General features: G+C 33.6%; 1 protein-coding gene across 1 annotated transcript in view; it reads right to left on the reverse strand.

Annotated features, from left to right (window-relative positions):
• The window catches only part of vax2 (ventral anterior homeobox 2), a 46,802-nt gene that overhangs the window by 29,444 nt on the left and 1,091 nt on the right, over window positions 1-16,267 (reverse strand). The gene's annotated exons all lie outside the window — the stretch shown is intronic.

A 16,267-nucleotide genomic window follows, 5' to 3' on the forward strand; every position in this document is an offset into this window, starting at 1 on the left:
ACAATGTAGGACAAAATGTATTTTCTAATGTATTTAATTCATATACTGGTGTTTGTAATCACTTATTTATTAAGAATTGGATCAATTACAATACACAAAGAGTTTGCAGACAGTATTGAAATATTAGACATTTCTAAAGACTACTTAGGGATCCGTATGGTGTTTAACATTTTCTTTTTCAAAAAACACACATCTTTTTTTAAAATACATTTTGATAGTATCCATCAAATTCTCAGTATGTGCAGGTGACAAAGGCTTTAAAATCACCAAATATGCATTCCTGAGCGACACAGAGGGCAATGGATATGTAAGTATGCATGTTTTCTTAAATGAGCAGTTTTGTATAGTTCTGTTAATCTGACCAGAAATACAAGGTTAGTTATATTGTTGTTTCATATTGCAAATGGCTTTAAAGCTAATCTGGAAGAAAAATATATATAATTTGTGAAAGTATTCAAATACATTCATAATAAGACATCAAAAAATATCTAGGTATCTGAAGTGGCACATGTCGCTGAAGAGGAAATTTAAGAATGAACGGTCACCATTAGTTAATGTGAGTGAAGCGGTTCAAAGAAAAATTTAGAAGTCAAGTAAAAAAAGCTAAGACAAGTGACGAAGATGTGCACAGGAGCAAAAGGAGAGTAAGGTCAAGTACTGTGAGTAAGACATTCCTCTTCTATTAAATTATATTTTTAATTGAATAATATATTAAATATACATTTCCATTTTTTTTTTAATTTAATTGCTGTAGATGCAGTGATGTTTTTTATGTTTTTTTTTTTTTTTTTTGCTCCAGTATCTTCAGAGTTATGAGGAAGATGAAGCATCTATGCTGAAACACATCCAGATCCTCGAGGAACAATTCCAGAAAGCTAAGCCAGACAAAGTCAGTGGAAGACAAGATGATTAAAACAGATGATTAAAACCTTTTCTTACCGACGGAAAGAGATAAGTGAAAAATTAGAGAAATATCCATTTCTCTCCACACCAACAGTGGTAAGATGCCTTTTCACACCATTTAAAAAAACAAACAAATGTGAAGTAATCTTGTACGGTGATTGATGTGTTGCAGGTTGATATACACATTGGCAGTTTTAAAAATATTAAAACTAGACCAGCCTTACAATTTGCAAGTATTTTTAGTTAAAATCACTAATTTTTTTCAGTTACATGTATTTTAGTGTATATAAGTGTATTCCCTCCCTGTCTCGCACAGTTGTGTCAAGAGATGGACCGATTACAACACACTGGAAATATCTTCAGAAGATTCCAGGGAAGGTTTGAAAACCTTACAAATGTGTTGCAGTTGGCTCAGGACAAATTGGTTGAATGCCAAGCATATACTGAGACCAAGGCTGAGGTTTTGGGTGATGATCTTAAAAGGTAATTTCCGAAAGAAAAAGGTTTAATGTAATTAAAAACAGTTCAGTTCCATTATCCTTTAAATTGGTTTGGAATAATTCAGATTTTTATTAAAACAATTTCTCATTACTTCTCTTAGAAATGAACCAGAGAGCTGCACTGATTTTGCTACCTACAATAATGCGAGAGAAAACGGAAAACACCATAACCCTGGGAAAGGTATGTAGTAAATGTGTCAGCTGGATGAATGGAACTAAAAAATTGTCAGTCTCTTCATTGTGGCAATAAAAGTCATAATTTCCTTAATGGCATCATTAGAAAAGAAAGTGTTGAATATTTGAAATAAAGCACCTTTCCTGAAAATAACAAAAATGAACTAGATTGTAACTTTACAAGTAAAGTTGTGGGGCTTGCTTTATTGGGAAAGTGGTCAAAGTAGCCGATTTGTGTCAAAAGTCACATTGTTTACTAATTGTCTCATGCTTAGAATGTGCTAGAATTTGAAATTTCTCAAAGTTCTATGACAGTTAATTCAACAGTGGCAAGTAGCCTACTGAAAGAAGTTGATGCGGTTACTAAAACAGCTGTACCTCTTGATTGGTAGACGCCATTCCTGTTTTGATTTCATATTTGAATAGCTGAGAAGTAGAGGAAGATTTCATTTGCTCTAAGTATTTGTCTAACTTGTTGGGAAAGTGGTCAAAACGGCAGTTATTTCTAAAAATTCACAGAAAACATAGTTGGTGCGGTTACTAAAACGTGTACTTCTTGATTGGTAAAAGTTATTTCTGTTTTGATTTCATATTGGAATGGCAGAGAAGTAGAGGAACATGTCATACCCTCTAACTTTTTGTCTAGCTTGTCGGGAAAGTGGTAAAAATGTCAGTTGTTTATAAAAAGTTCGAGAAAATTTAGTTGATGCGGTTACTAAAACAGCTCTACCTCTTGATTGGTAAAAGTTATTTCTGTTTTGATTTCAGATTTGAATAGCAGAGAAGTATAGGAAAATTTCATATGCTCTAACTTTTTGTCTTACTTGTTGGGAAAGTGGTCAACGTAGCTGATTTGTGTCAAAAGTTACATAGTTTACAGTAAATAGAATGTTGGAAGTCTGGGAGTTTTTAAACAATGGGGAGCTTTAGAATGTTGAAAAAAGTCCCATTAAAGTGAATGAAGATGGACCAAAAAAGGACAAAAAGCTTAATAGTTTAAAAAGTATAACATATATCAAAAAGTTGTATACAAGCACACTATTCCAGACCGGTCTACACGTTTTAAAGTTTGAACGGCGTTTCTAGCTTAAACGGTGAAAGAAGAGTAGCATGCCAAAGAAGAAGAAGAAGAAGTAGAAGAAGAAGAAGAAGAAGTAGTATGTCGAAGATTTAAAGTGGGGACTCTTGCTTCGCAAGCCTCACTAATAAAGTACAGGAGGTGGTTACACTGTCTGTAGTTTTGGTTTGTAGGCTCCATTTCAGGTCCAATATGGGGACCTAATTTGTTAATTTTATTTTCGTCACTGACTAGCAATTGTTTTCTATCATTGCCACGTTTGCTTCATGTTTAATAAAACACTGAAAGACTGGAATGTTTAACCTATACTGTCATGCTGTGAATGCAGTAGTAGGGATGGTTTTAAAGCTTTTTTGCTACAGAGAAAAATCTAAGACAACGTTGGTATGGAAAAGAGATATGACATTTTTTTTTCATCTAAACTTTATTTTGTAAAATGAATTTATTTGGAGTTAGAAAAAAAGTGGACCAAATTTAGCACTTGAGTATTTTTAATTTTTTTTTTTTACACTTGTCTTGTAATTCTTACGATTTCCAATCTCTGCACATTTTAAAACCCTTCTGCGCTCTAATTTCTTTTCTCCATTTTTTTTTTACTTATTTAGAATTTTTAAGGTCACTTCCTCCAAAATATAGTATAATACTTTATATGAAAAAGGACCATACAATGGGTTCCATGTTTATTTATAGGACAACTGGTATTTGGACTTTAGTAAGAGGAGACATCTAAAATGTAAGGTTAAAAACATAAACTTTACCACCTGATTTGTTTGACTTGTATTATCTTTTTTTTAATTGCAGAATGAGCCAGCTACCCCTTATCCAAGCATGCAGATGCCAAAAATCACTGAGTGGAGCTCTGTATTCTCCAAGAGTAATGCAGTAGTGTTAGTCAAGATGGATGGGGGTTGAGATCTGACTCGGTGGAAGAAGGTGTTGTTTTAACATTTTGCAGTCACTTTGTGTACGATGTATCATACCCATCACATCTCAAGAACACTATGACTTTCCTGCAACGGTATGTTCTACAGTTGAAACTAGATCAGGACAAACCACTACCGACAATACTGGCACAAATTATTAACCTTCTTAATTCAATTACATTTTTACCAACAATGTCTTTCAGAACATTTTACCATTGCCCAAAATGTGCACGTAGTACTTATACATTGGTTAAATGAATACAACATGTTGACTTAATCCATGCCCATTAACCAAATTTTACTATGATGTGTGGCCTAAACAACTGTCAGTGCACTTTCTTTAAATATGAATCCTACAGACAACATGTTTATCGAAAACATAGACGACATGTAACACAGTGTACACATGGAAATGTAGTTCAAGAAGTCAATCAGGAGGAATATGAGCATGTTAATGCAGAGGATGTTAATAGCCCTCCTTTGAGTTTAGGTCAGTTAATGGAGAATTTCAGAGAAAATGTATGTAGTTTTATCCTGAAATGCAGAGAAAAGAACCTTCTTACACAGTCTGTTCAGCAGGACATTCTTGATGATGTAAATTTCGTGTTCACATTTTTCAAAGAGAACTATGATGCATTCATTGTGTGTCATCTCCATCAGAGTGGTTTCAATATTTCAGAAAATCCTGAACTTGAACAGTTGGTTCAGACACCTAACTTTTTTTCTGAGGCTGCAGAAGTAATTCGTTCTCAGCACATGTTAAAAGAATACTAGAAATCAAAACTTGATATGACAGAACCTGTACAGTATGTTCTCCGAAATGAAAATGGTGATAAAGTAGGAACATACTCATACATTTCCATTGGAAATATTGTAGTCACGAGGACATTTGGCATCATGTTCAAGCTATGGCAGTTGTAGAAAGGAATTATCATATGTTAACTGAGTACTGTGATGGGATTCATTTCAGAAAACACCCTTTTCAGCAGACCCAAATGCATTACGTTTGCATTTCTATGAAGATGAATTTGAGGTAGTGAACCCACTGGGGTCACTGGGGTACACAGTAGGTACAGATCGCAGCTCAAACATATTCATCTTGCTCTATTAAGGTAAGGTACAAATGTGTGCAGCAGCGTGGCTTGGATAGCATTTTACAGCCAATGCATAAAGATCTGCAAGAGCTTGCATCTAATGATGTTACTGTGACAGTGAATGGAATTGACTATAAAATACATGCTGCAATAGCAACAATATCTGGAGACAACCTCTCTGCACACTTGATTGGTTTACCATGTCATTTAATACAGGCTGTATCTGTAGACACTGCTTGGCTACTTATGGGGATATAAAAGAAAAGTATCAGAGGATCAATTCCAATTAAGAACTTCAGAAGTTCACAAATACCACCTGCAATCCATAAGAGAAAATCCTGAGAATTCTGCAATCTATGGCATACAAAGCCGTTGTCCTTTTGAAGAATTAAATTAATTTTGATACTACGACAGCTTTTCCTCCTGATTTGATGCATGACTTTGAGGGTGTACTTCCATTAGCTTGTATTGACAAAAGCACATAGACAGGCACATAACACTGCATGAAGTAAATGAAGAAATAAAAAAAAAATACCTATTGGTCAAAATGACAAAGCAAACAAGCCTGTATGTATTTCTGAAAAAACCTATTCAAAATGGAGGGATTGTTGGATGTGCATCTCAAAAATGGTTCTACCTTTTATTCCCCATGATGCTAGGTATTGGACTGTCATTATGGCTCCAAAGATTAAGAAGGACCTTATTGCAACTCTTGAATTACTGGGTTTTGAGTTTTTGTCAGAAATGAAAGACATGTTTGGTACTGTTTGTATGCCTAAGTGTCACTATTTGATTCATTATTATTATTATGGGCCTTTCCGACCATTATGGTATATGAGATTTGAGGGGAACCATCAATGCTTTAAAAGTGTAGCCAACCATTGCAGGAATTTCATAAACCTTGCTTTGACTCTTGGCATTCGGCACCAGATGAAACAGTGTTGGGAGTTTTTTTCTGCAGATATGCCAAATGAATATGAGAGGGTTCCAGGAACCAGTGTGTCTACATCATATTCTTCTTTACCAAATGGACTACAGCTTGCTGTCCTGAAATTTTATGAACAGCATGGAATTGTCAGCTTAGAAACTAAAATATTCCAATATGTTACATCAGTTAATATTAACTGTGTTAAATATGCTACAAAGGATGTGTTTGTTATTGGATTGTTACATGCTGAAGAAATCCCATTATTTTTCCAAATAAAGTACATATTGAATATGGATACTCAGTGGCTTTTGTGTGAGAAAATGTTAGTACCAGTTGCCTAAGAGAAACGCTACCATGCTTATCGGGTAATATTTGATAATGACTGGACTGTGTTAAAACCAGGAGATGAAATAGACTTTCAGGCACTTGACGTATTCCGTTGATGATAATCTTTGTGTAGCAACAAGATACTGCACAAATTAGCGATCAGCATGAAATTTTAGCATGCATTCTTAAGAGACACTAATATATGGATTTCAATTTAATTCACTGTCACTCATTACTAAAAATTGTTGCCTATAGTAAAGCACACTAGAAACTTTGTAAATACTCCCTCTGAACTACGTCGTCAGGACATAATACATGGATTGCATTAATTTCTTATGAACTCGAGATGTTTTTAATATGTATGTGTGGTTTTAAATGTGTTTATATTCTGGTTAAATGTATTCTGGTTTTAAAAAGATTGTTGCTTATTATTGCTTTTTACATCAAATCTAGGTTATGGTTTCGCAAATGTTTAATGTTACTGCTTCTACAATAGACCTAGATCATTGTTTTTTTGTAGAATATTAGGTTCCTTTTTGTTTTCAACTGAGACTACTATGCTCTGTCCAGTAACTGGACTTTGCAATTATTTTGGTTAACACAAATGTATTGGTAATACATATCCTCTGTACCTTTACAATGCTCAAAGTATAAAATTTAATAAGAAATGTAAGTGAAGTTAAGAAAAGCTGCCCCTTTTTACCATCTATTTTTAAAGGCAGTTGAGTTTGAATACACAGCTAGAATTTGTGCTTTTTATTTTAATTTCCAATATGTTTGTGCCCATATTTATTATAACTATGAATTGTAATGAAAAATAATTTTGTAATTGTTTACATACATGATTAATAAAAGGTGAAATTCCTGTTTTATTGGTCCTTGAGTGAATGGTTTTTGCAGAGGTATTTAAGTTGGCTGCCATTCATTGTACTTATACTGTTATGCATCCAATTTCATTATTCTTAACTTTGTTCATTTTTTTTTTAATTACCAGCCATTATATATATTTTTTACTATAGTTCTCTTAAAGGTACAAATACAAGTGTTTGTACCCATCATGGTGCATTAGGAAGAGGTACAATTTGGTCACGTGGGTACTTATAAGTACCAAGACATTAGTACCATTAATAGGTACATAACTGCCACATGAGGTACAAAACGAGATGGTACAAATTTGCACCTTCCTAAAAAGTACATATATTGTACCTTGAAAGATACCACTACAGAGACAAGCATTTGTACCTTTTTGAAGTACAGATGTGTACCTTTCTTTCTAACAGAGAAGAGTGGAGCTGCTAAAACAATGCTTTCCCCGTATTAATGCGTTCTTACAGTATATTCATCACCGTGCGCAGAAAGCTAGTAGGCTACATAGCTTTACATATTTTTCATAGCATTCCATCTACCGATAGCGGCAGCTCAAGTCAGAGAAACTGCTACTGAAGTTTATGAACTGAGTATAGTGGCGGTGGTGTGTATCCGCATATAGCTCGTGTGTTGGCACTGCTGCTCTGTCTGTAGTGAGACGGGCAGGGAAGATCTAGAATTATTTTGATTTGAATACATTTCGTTGACCGAGTCCTCAACCACAGCTCCAATTCACCAATGTAACTAACTAGACTGATTTTGTTCTGCTTAGGTGCCCTTCAGTGCTTTACAACCTGTGATGCTGACTTGTGAACAATGGTGTCTAAATTGTGTAGGCCTAGCTGATAACTAATATGCCTAATATTTTAGGAATCTGGGGGGGGGGGGGATCTATCATATATTCTATTTTTCTAAATGCAAAAATAATATTTTGTCTTATAAATAAAAACATTGAACTCCATTGTGTTTGTCCTGCTTTTCTTGTGGTTCATGCATTGCTATTTCCCAATAAAATAACCTGTGCTGTTAAACTAGGGCACGATTGGGAGACATTCAACTGTAGGTGTGTGTGGATATGTGAGCTGGCTTAGATTACTGCACGCCACGGTGGTGTCTTCGCCTGACTGTAGCTGTACACACCCCTGTATTGGTTTGGCTTTATAAAACATTTATGATAAAAAGCCAAAAAATAACCAAACCACCAAAGACAACATTTACCCGCTAGATGCTTTCATCACAAGCCAACTTTGTCTGGAAAACCGCCAATTTTGCAGCACTGATAAAGGGGGGGGGGGGGGGGGGGGGGGGGGTAGCCTGGAAATCGCGTGCGAGACGCATGCATTACCTACTTAATGTTACGTGAAGTTCAATGTACAAAAAAAAAAAACTGAATTCGAATAATTTGTTTTAGAAAAATCTATATTTTCACTGGCGTGCCGGTACTTCCAGATTTAGGACTACTGGTTGTAACTAATTGCATGAAATGTGGCGTTTTCGAATCCAATTTCGCTATGAAACCGACGGGCATGGTTTTTCAATCTGGCTATATTAATTTTAATAAATTAAGCTTTTGTGTGAGAAGATGTACTGTATGAGAATCAGATTTGAGATGTTGTATTTGAATGAATTGATCATGTATTTGCAAACTGAGGGAATACAGTAACAAAGCATAGACAATGTGTATGCCATTTAACAGTTCGTTGTATTTTAATGTAACTGCGGTGTTGTCTTTTGGTGCCATTTGTCATTCAAATGAAAGTTTTAAACAGAATATAAGAAATAAGCGGGGCTTGCTGGCTCTGTAGAGGCTTCTATAATTCATTGAAAAGGAAAGTGTGTTAACAGTATGATTGGAGGATCCTTTTTTTGTCAACCAAAATATCATGAACTGTGAAAACATATTACATTTCTGACGACTGGTGCTTTTTCAAAGCGTGTGTGTGTGTGTGTGTGTATGTATGTATGTATGTATGTATTTATTTTTTATGTATGTATGTATGTATTTATTTTTTATGTATGTATGTATGTATGTATGTATGTATGTATGTATATATATATATATATATATATATATATATATATATATATATATATATATATATATATTGCACCTTCCCTAACCTCTCATTCGCGCCTAGCACCTGTGTGCATCTATTATTATTTTTAAAAATGATATCTTGATATTTCGGACAACCTGCCTGTCTCCAGACATGTTCCGCAGACATAACGCGACGGTGTAAACAGACGGTCTATGCCATTGACGTCTTAAGTAGGGGACACAGCTCATTCGTACACCTATGACAACTGGTTAGATAAAATCCCTCGGTAACTATCCGTGACGAAATATAACATCTAAAATTATTACTGGCCGATAAAATAACCAACCATTAGTTTTATAAATCACGTGTTAATTACAAGAGTATACTATGGGATAAAATAGTCCTATTTTTAATTTCAGACATATTATTATTATTATTATTATTATTATTATTATTATTATTATTATTATTATTATTATTATTAGCAGACGCTTTTATCCAAAGCGACTTACAGAAATTAAACAAAATATTACAGATTGCAAAATATTATACAATATTAGACAATAAAAATGCAAAACAAACACATACAATATAAAGAAATACAAAATGGTATGTAAATAAGAATTTACAAATAAATATCAAATACAGTTTAAAAATCAAGAATAAGGAAAATTGCAAATAATGGCGGCGAGAGATTTTCTTCTACGGTGCAAATATATATTTGCTGACTGCTGCCGACTTCCTCAGACAGAGAATGTAGAGCGTGACACGGTTACGTTTGTATCAATAATGTACAAAATCTTTTTTTTTATTATCTTATTGTTTATATATTTATTACAGTTTTATTCAAATATTGAGTTACCATAGCTGATATTCAATATGTCAGATCTTTCAACACTGGTTTAAAATTACATATTAGTTACAGCGGGGTTACCACTGAATTAAACCATCTTTCTTGACTTGACCCAATGCCAAGTCAATAATGGGGAGACCGGGGACAGATGTAATATTTTTTTTACCTTTCTCTCCATTACGCACTGACGATTTTTAGTGACCAGACTTTGATACAAACAACTTAAATCTGCCTTCTACCAATCCCCATAGTTATCCTGTTTAAAAAGCTGATATACATACATGAGGAGCGCTTGAAATGTAAGGTGTCCGATGTTACAATTGACCCCATGGTCAGAGTCAGTTGTAACATTCTGTGAAGAATAACTAAATAAATAACAAGACATTTAATTTAACTCAGTAACTGAATGTTTTATTGAAGAAAATCGATTTTCACATGAAGCAAATATTTTTGTTTTTATTTAAGTCAAAAACTGTTTATTTTTGTATGTCCTCATTTTTAAACTATTTACCATTCCTAAAATGATATTTGTATCATGTAATGGTATTTTCAAGCAACAATATGTCACTCTGTCACAATTGTGACATGTACATTTTGTTTCCTTCAGTGCAAGCTTCATGTGCCCAAATATAGTTGAGCTAAGGACGTTGGGGTCCGTTGTAACAGGTATTACATAACTGTCCCCAGCCCAAGGAGCCATTACTAAACATCTAGAAGTCTGGATCCATAAAATGGGTAACACAGGTATACATCACAAAACGTGGAAAAACTTGACTCTCCTAGGTCAAAAATTGATTTTTGGAGATACAATCTCTTGGCTTTTTCACAGGCAGCCCCTCTTACACAGGCAGACAGAGACCTGAACGGAGCATGTGCCGAGCGAGTGATGGCTTCCAATAGGAGAAATTCAAGGTGTTACAACTGTCCCCCGGCCTCCCCTGCCGCCGCGAATTGGGCGGCAATTGCAGATGTAAGGCGACCTTTAATTTGATAATTTATTACACTTACTATTTTCTTTAAATTCATTGGTTCTCATTTCATTTTAACTAATCTGATTGGCCAAGTTAATATGTGTAAAAATTAGAATTACAACACGTACTAAAGTCAAATTAGAACACGTACTAAACATTTGAAACGCGTAGGCCTACTAACTAACGCATGTTTGACCCTGATGGCCTTCATAGCCTCGCGCACTGAATGCATGCCTGCCACAGGGCTCCCCTGGGTCCTAAACCTAGTACAGACGGGGATTGCACTAACCAGAGACAGTAGGCTACATGCCTTTTGCAGAAATGTAAAGTTTGCTGACATAAAGGGGTTGAAGAGTTTTAAGCAAAATACTGGAGAAAGTCTGTCCCGGGAGGTGTCCAAAAAACGGAAAGTCCCGTCAAATAAGGGAGAGCTCGCACATCTACATCTATGAATACAGCCTACTTTACAAAGAAATGTATATTTTGGTTTATTTGTGTGCATCTAATGTTTAAAAATGAACACATAGATGTGTTGAAAATATGTCGCACAGAGAGATGTTAAATATGTTTTTCTCCAAAAAGCGATATTTTATATATTTAGGATATTTTCAATTTTTTTAAATGTGTTTTCCTTCATTTGTAATTTATTGTGTGCTTATTTTTTTATTTGGAAACAACCCTTCACCTTATTAACCTTATAGTTTTCCCTGTCTCGCACTTAAAATCATATATAATTTTAATCGAACACAGCAGAATAATACTAATTAAAACTTATCAGCCTAAGCTAAATGCAGATATCGATCAATACAACAAGCACCGTTTTCTTTCAGTTTACAAGTTAATATGTGCACATACCTCAACACCACATACAAATGTTTAACAAACTACTGAAATAGTTATCGAGAAAACAGTTTTATTGTTGTTATTAATATGTATTTTGATATTTTTAATTAAAATTTACCACACTGAACACACACAAACTAATATTGCTTTATACATTTCTTAGACCCCTTCACTGAGAATAAACAGATCACGTATGTATTGCTTATAAGAATGTACCTTTATAATAATAATAATAATAATAATAATAATAATAATAATAATAATAATAATAATAATAATAATAATAATAATAATAATAATGTAGGCAGCAACCAATAGTGGCGTTCAGTGTCAAGGCTGCAACGAATAGACGAATAGTTTCAAATATTGTTCGCCGTGGTCGTGTTTCTCTGTTGCCCTTTACACTAGACAACTTCTGCTTTAGTAGCATCTTTGGATATTAACTGGTGAAGTATAGCAGTTTTTATACCCTGGCTTTGTTGGCCCACAAAGTCTTTTTTTTTCCTTTTTCTTTTTCTTGTTCTTTATTTCTAATTAAATGAATGAAATGGCTACACTACATCACTCAAAATCACACGGCAAAGCAGATAGATGGATCTGATTATGTTAGGAGACTTTTAAAATAATAATGTGTATGCATTTAGGACTACATTTACTACACACATGAGAAAGATAATAGCACATTATTTAATATACTATTCCATATAATTAATGGTGAAACTGTTTAATGGCAGTTTATAGAAAAAAAATGACGAAGAAGAATTTAAAACAAACGATATCACTGTCTATTTATAGAGTGATTTTTCCATATATATATAATACGTCGGCTGCATTTTGGATGATGGTTTAAAATATTTATTTGACCTTTAGAGAAGAAATGCAATTCCTAGTATACTTATAGCTTCCATACGTGTTTATTTCTTACATCTGTGACTATTGTATTTTAAAACACATGCGCTCGCGTGGGCGCGCACACGCGCACACACACACACACACACACACACACACACACAGCAGCAGCGAACACAATCAGAATAAACTGATCAAATAATGGGAGGACAATTTTATAAAACACCGAGGATGTCAAACATCACCGCTATTACAACCAGAAAGAAAGAGCTGTACATTGCGGTTGGAATGTAATGCAGTGATACTGCTTGCGAGGACGAGCTGTTATTGTTTGGGTACGGATACCTCATGGATCAGTCGCGATATGTAACAAAACAGCAGTGCCATAAAATAGCCATAGATATTGAGATCATAAAAGAAAGGAAAAATGCAATATGAATACTTTTCTACGCGTGTATTAATTTAAGAAGCCTACTGTCTCATTGTCGTCGCTGTGAGATAAGATTTACATTTTAAAATCTCCTCTTGATCTCATGCAGATTTATTTTCCCCATTTAATTTCAAATCATTTCTATTGGGCTGAGGACATCTATGTGTGTTTTTTTGTTTTGTTTTGTTTTAATAAGATATAGAAAGTTATAAAGTAGCAAGTGTAGTTAATAACTGGGGACTGTTTTTTTAATAATAGATAGCTTTCTGTACATGTGTGTTCATGGAAAGGGTGGATCTGCCCTTTTATGTATTATTAAAATATAAATAGTCTATTAAAATATATCCACTCAAAATAAAAATGTAAAGTAAATGTCGGCAGATTTTGGTACGCAAAAAAAAAAAAAAAAATCCCCATTAGGCCTCCTCCCAATATGTTCCCATACAAGCCTGAATTGATTTTATAGACAAACAGGATAAATAAAACGAGTATCGGAACAGTTAGATCTGGATGAATTAAATTATGCTAGGAATAGAATAACCATGTGTTTAAACTCGTGTTTCCAGTATGCTGTTAATTAAAATCCGGATAATTCGGTTAAATCCAACACATTTAACTTCCATGAAATCTAAGTCCAGTGTATTTATGTTGGATGTTTATTTACATTTTATACGATCAAACCACGTTGATCACTCAAAGACTTTATTTTTAAAAGTGTAATATTCGGCATCTTCGTTTCGAAAGAGATTCGTTTTTGCCATGCTAATGAAGGCAATAGCGGTAATAGATTTGAAGATACTCTTTATCAGATTAACTATGATATTAAATCACAAGTCTCTTCTTCAGGCAATTGATACATGTCTATACCATTTTCAATCACCCCTGGTCGCTGCAGCTCTAGCTGTAATATTTCACACGTCAGTCAGAATATAAAACAGACTTGCTGACCTCTCTGTGACCCACAGTTCTCACGAGGTATCCAGTGAGTTCAATCGACAGCTTTAAAAACAAATAGTGACACCGGGGATTGCACGCGTAACTATATTTTCGAGTTCCAGAGCTGCAGAGCTCTGCCAAAACCGTTAATATCCGTATTCCAGATACGATCTTTCTCCATCAGTAACTATTGCCTCTTATAATCATCGGTTTCGCCCAAAGCACTTGGAGAAACTAATATGCGAAGACCGCAATCATTTGATTACGTGTTTAAGAAAATATGTGTTTATGCAGGTATTACATTCTATTCGTATGTTTGTTTACCATTACGAGAATAAAAATGGCAAGAACCACACAAAATGAGTTTGATCACACACAGTGTGTAATTTCACTAACTTGGGAGTGTATTGCAACTGTCAGATAAAACCAACCACCTTCTCCAATTTAAAGAATAGAAAATGAATAAAAAAAATACGCAAATTAAAAATAACAATGCGCACTGAACTTGTAATTTAATTTAGCTTTTGCGGGTGAATAAAAAGAACAACGGGCTGTTTTAAAATCGAAAGAATGTGTATAACTATTTGCAAAATAAATAGACAGCTAGATAGATAAATAAATAAAATAATGCACTTCTGTTGTTGATATTATTTATTGGGGGGGTTACAATATGTATACAAACTAATATTTTAATATGATATAAGGTTTAAGTGCAAGCAGTTTATTTTACACGTATTGTTTTAGAATAAACTTATTGATTTCTAAAATATGTTTATTGTAACCTAAGCACTGGTATAAACAGGTTTTATTTTTTTAAATGTGGTTTGACACCGATTTGTTTAAATGTTCAGAGGTTGCCCAAGAAGACTATTTTTTTTTTTTTTTTTTTAAATAACATAAAATAAAATAAAAACTAATCAGGATGATAAGGTTGCACAGTAAACAGTACACCTGACTGTCGTTTATAATGCTCCGTGTTGAATTGTTCACAGTAACTGATTTTCAGCAGTTCCACTGTATCTTTGTAAACTACCCCTTTTAATGGCACTATACTCCCTGTGCAATTTATTTTCATTCCTGTTTTAAGTATTAAATACGAACTTTACAATCAAAATCGGCGTCGTTTACAGGGAACACAAACTCGGTGTCGCTCACTGTCTTTTTTTTATTGTTTATTAAACACGCACTATTTTTTCTTTTTTTTCTTTTTTTTAATTATACCTAAAACTTCATAAAGAGCCCAGATGGAATTTAGTTGCCTTAGAACAAGGGAGAAGCGAGCTAGACGCGTTTTGATAGTCTTCGTTTATATGATATGTATTTAACATTGTGGGTACACAGAGGATATTATATTAAAGGTAGAGGGAATAATAATAATAATAATAATAATAATAATAATAATAATAATAATAATAATAATAATAATAATAAAAACGGCTGCTGATTAAGTATGCGAGTCACTTTACATGCAATGTATTATATATATATATATATATATATATATATATATATATATATATATATATATATATATATATATATATATATATATATGTAGAGGGGGAATTATAAAGTATGAATGTACATGTGTGTTTTATTGTGAATTGTATTGTGTTGGTTAATTATTGAAATAAAGGGATTTAAAAATCAAAATATTAATTAATATATTATTCTGAAAACGTGCAACTATTAAGTCGCTGCGTTTATTCAGTAATATACTGTGAGGACATACACTTGACCTAATAAAGAAGAACATTTTAACATTGCTATTTTTTTCGTCCTATCACATAAACGAATCTATACCTTAATACAATTTGGAATCACGGTTTAAAAACAAACATGGATATATAAACAGGCAGATGGACATGCCCCGCTAAATTAATAACAGTATCGTTAATTGTATAATATATGTGTCGTCTTACTGTGTTGGTTGGTTAACGGATCGCATTTTTTTTTTTTTTTTTTAAATAGGCCTAATCTGAAACTGCCAAGTAAATATAAGCGTTTTCTTTGTCATAGTTGTATTTACTCATTTAATTTGACAGCGTTAAAAAAAACTTCAGCCACTAAGTAGTTAAATTGTAAAGGAGTAAGCTATTAATGACGAGTTATTTATGCGACTGTTTTAAAGCCTATAATACACACTAGTTTAAATCATTATGGAGCTAAATGAAACCCAACGCGATGCCTTTTCGTATGCTTCCTCGGTATTTATATCCATATTTAAATACTCCATATTAAAAACTGCCGGAATCAGACCTCGTGAGGAGGTGTAGCCTACAACAGAACAGGCTAAAGTGTGCATTTAAATGGTACTTTGGCAGGAAATTATACTGTTGCATTTGTATTTGAAATATCATCGATATTTTCTTCAGTAAAGTGCGTTTTTACTGCAGCAGATTAGGGATTCAACAATTAGCAGCAAGGTGAACCATTTTTTTAAAAAATACATTTTTACAATTTAGTATTATTAGCCTATTTAGCGCTTTGAAATCAATGCAATGCTCGATTTAAATCGGAAGGCCTGCCACTGACAGATTGGAATTCCAGTT

The sequence above is a fragment of the Acipenser ruthenus genome, chromosome 2, assembly GCF_902713425.1.
Source record: "Acipenser ruthenus chromosome 2, fAciRut3.2 maternal haplotype, whole genome shotgun sequence".
In the NCBI taxonomy this organism is placed as follows: Eukaryota; Metazoa; Chordata; class Actinopteri; order Acipenseriformes; family Acipenseridae; genus Acipenser; species Acipenser ruthenus.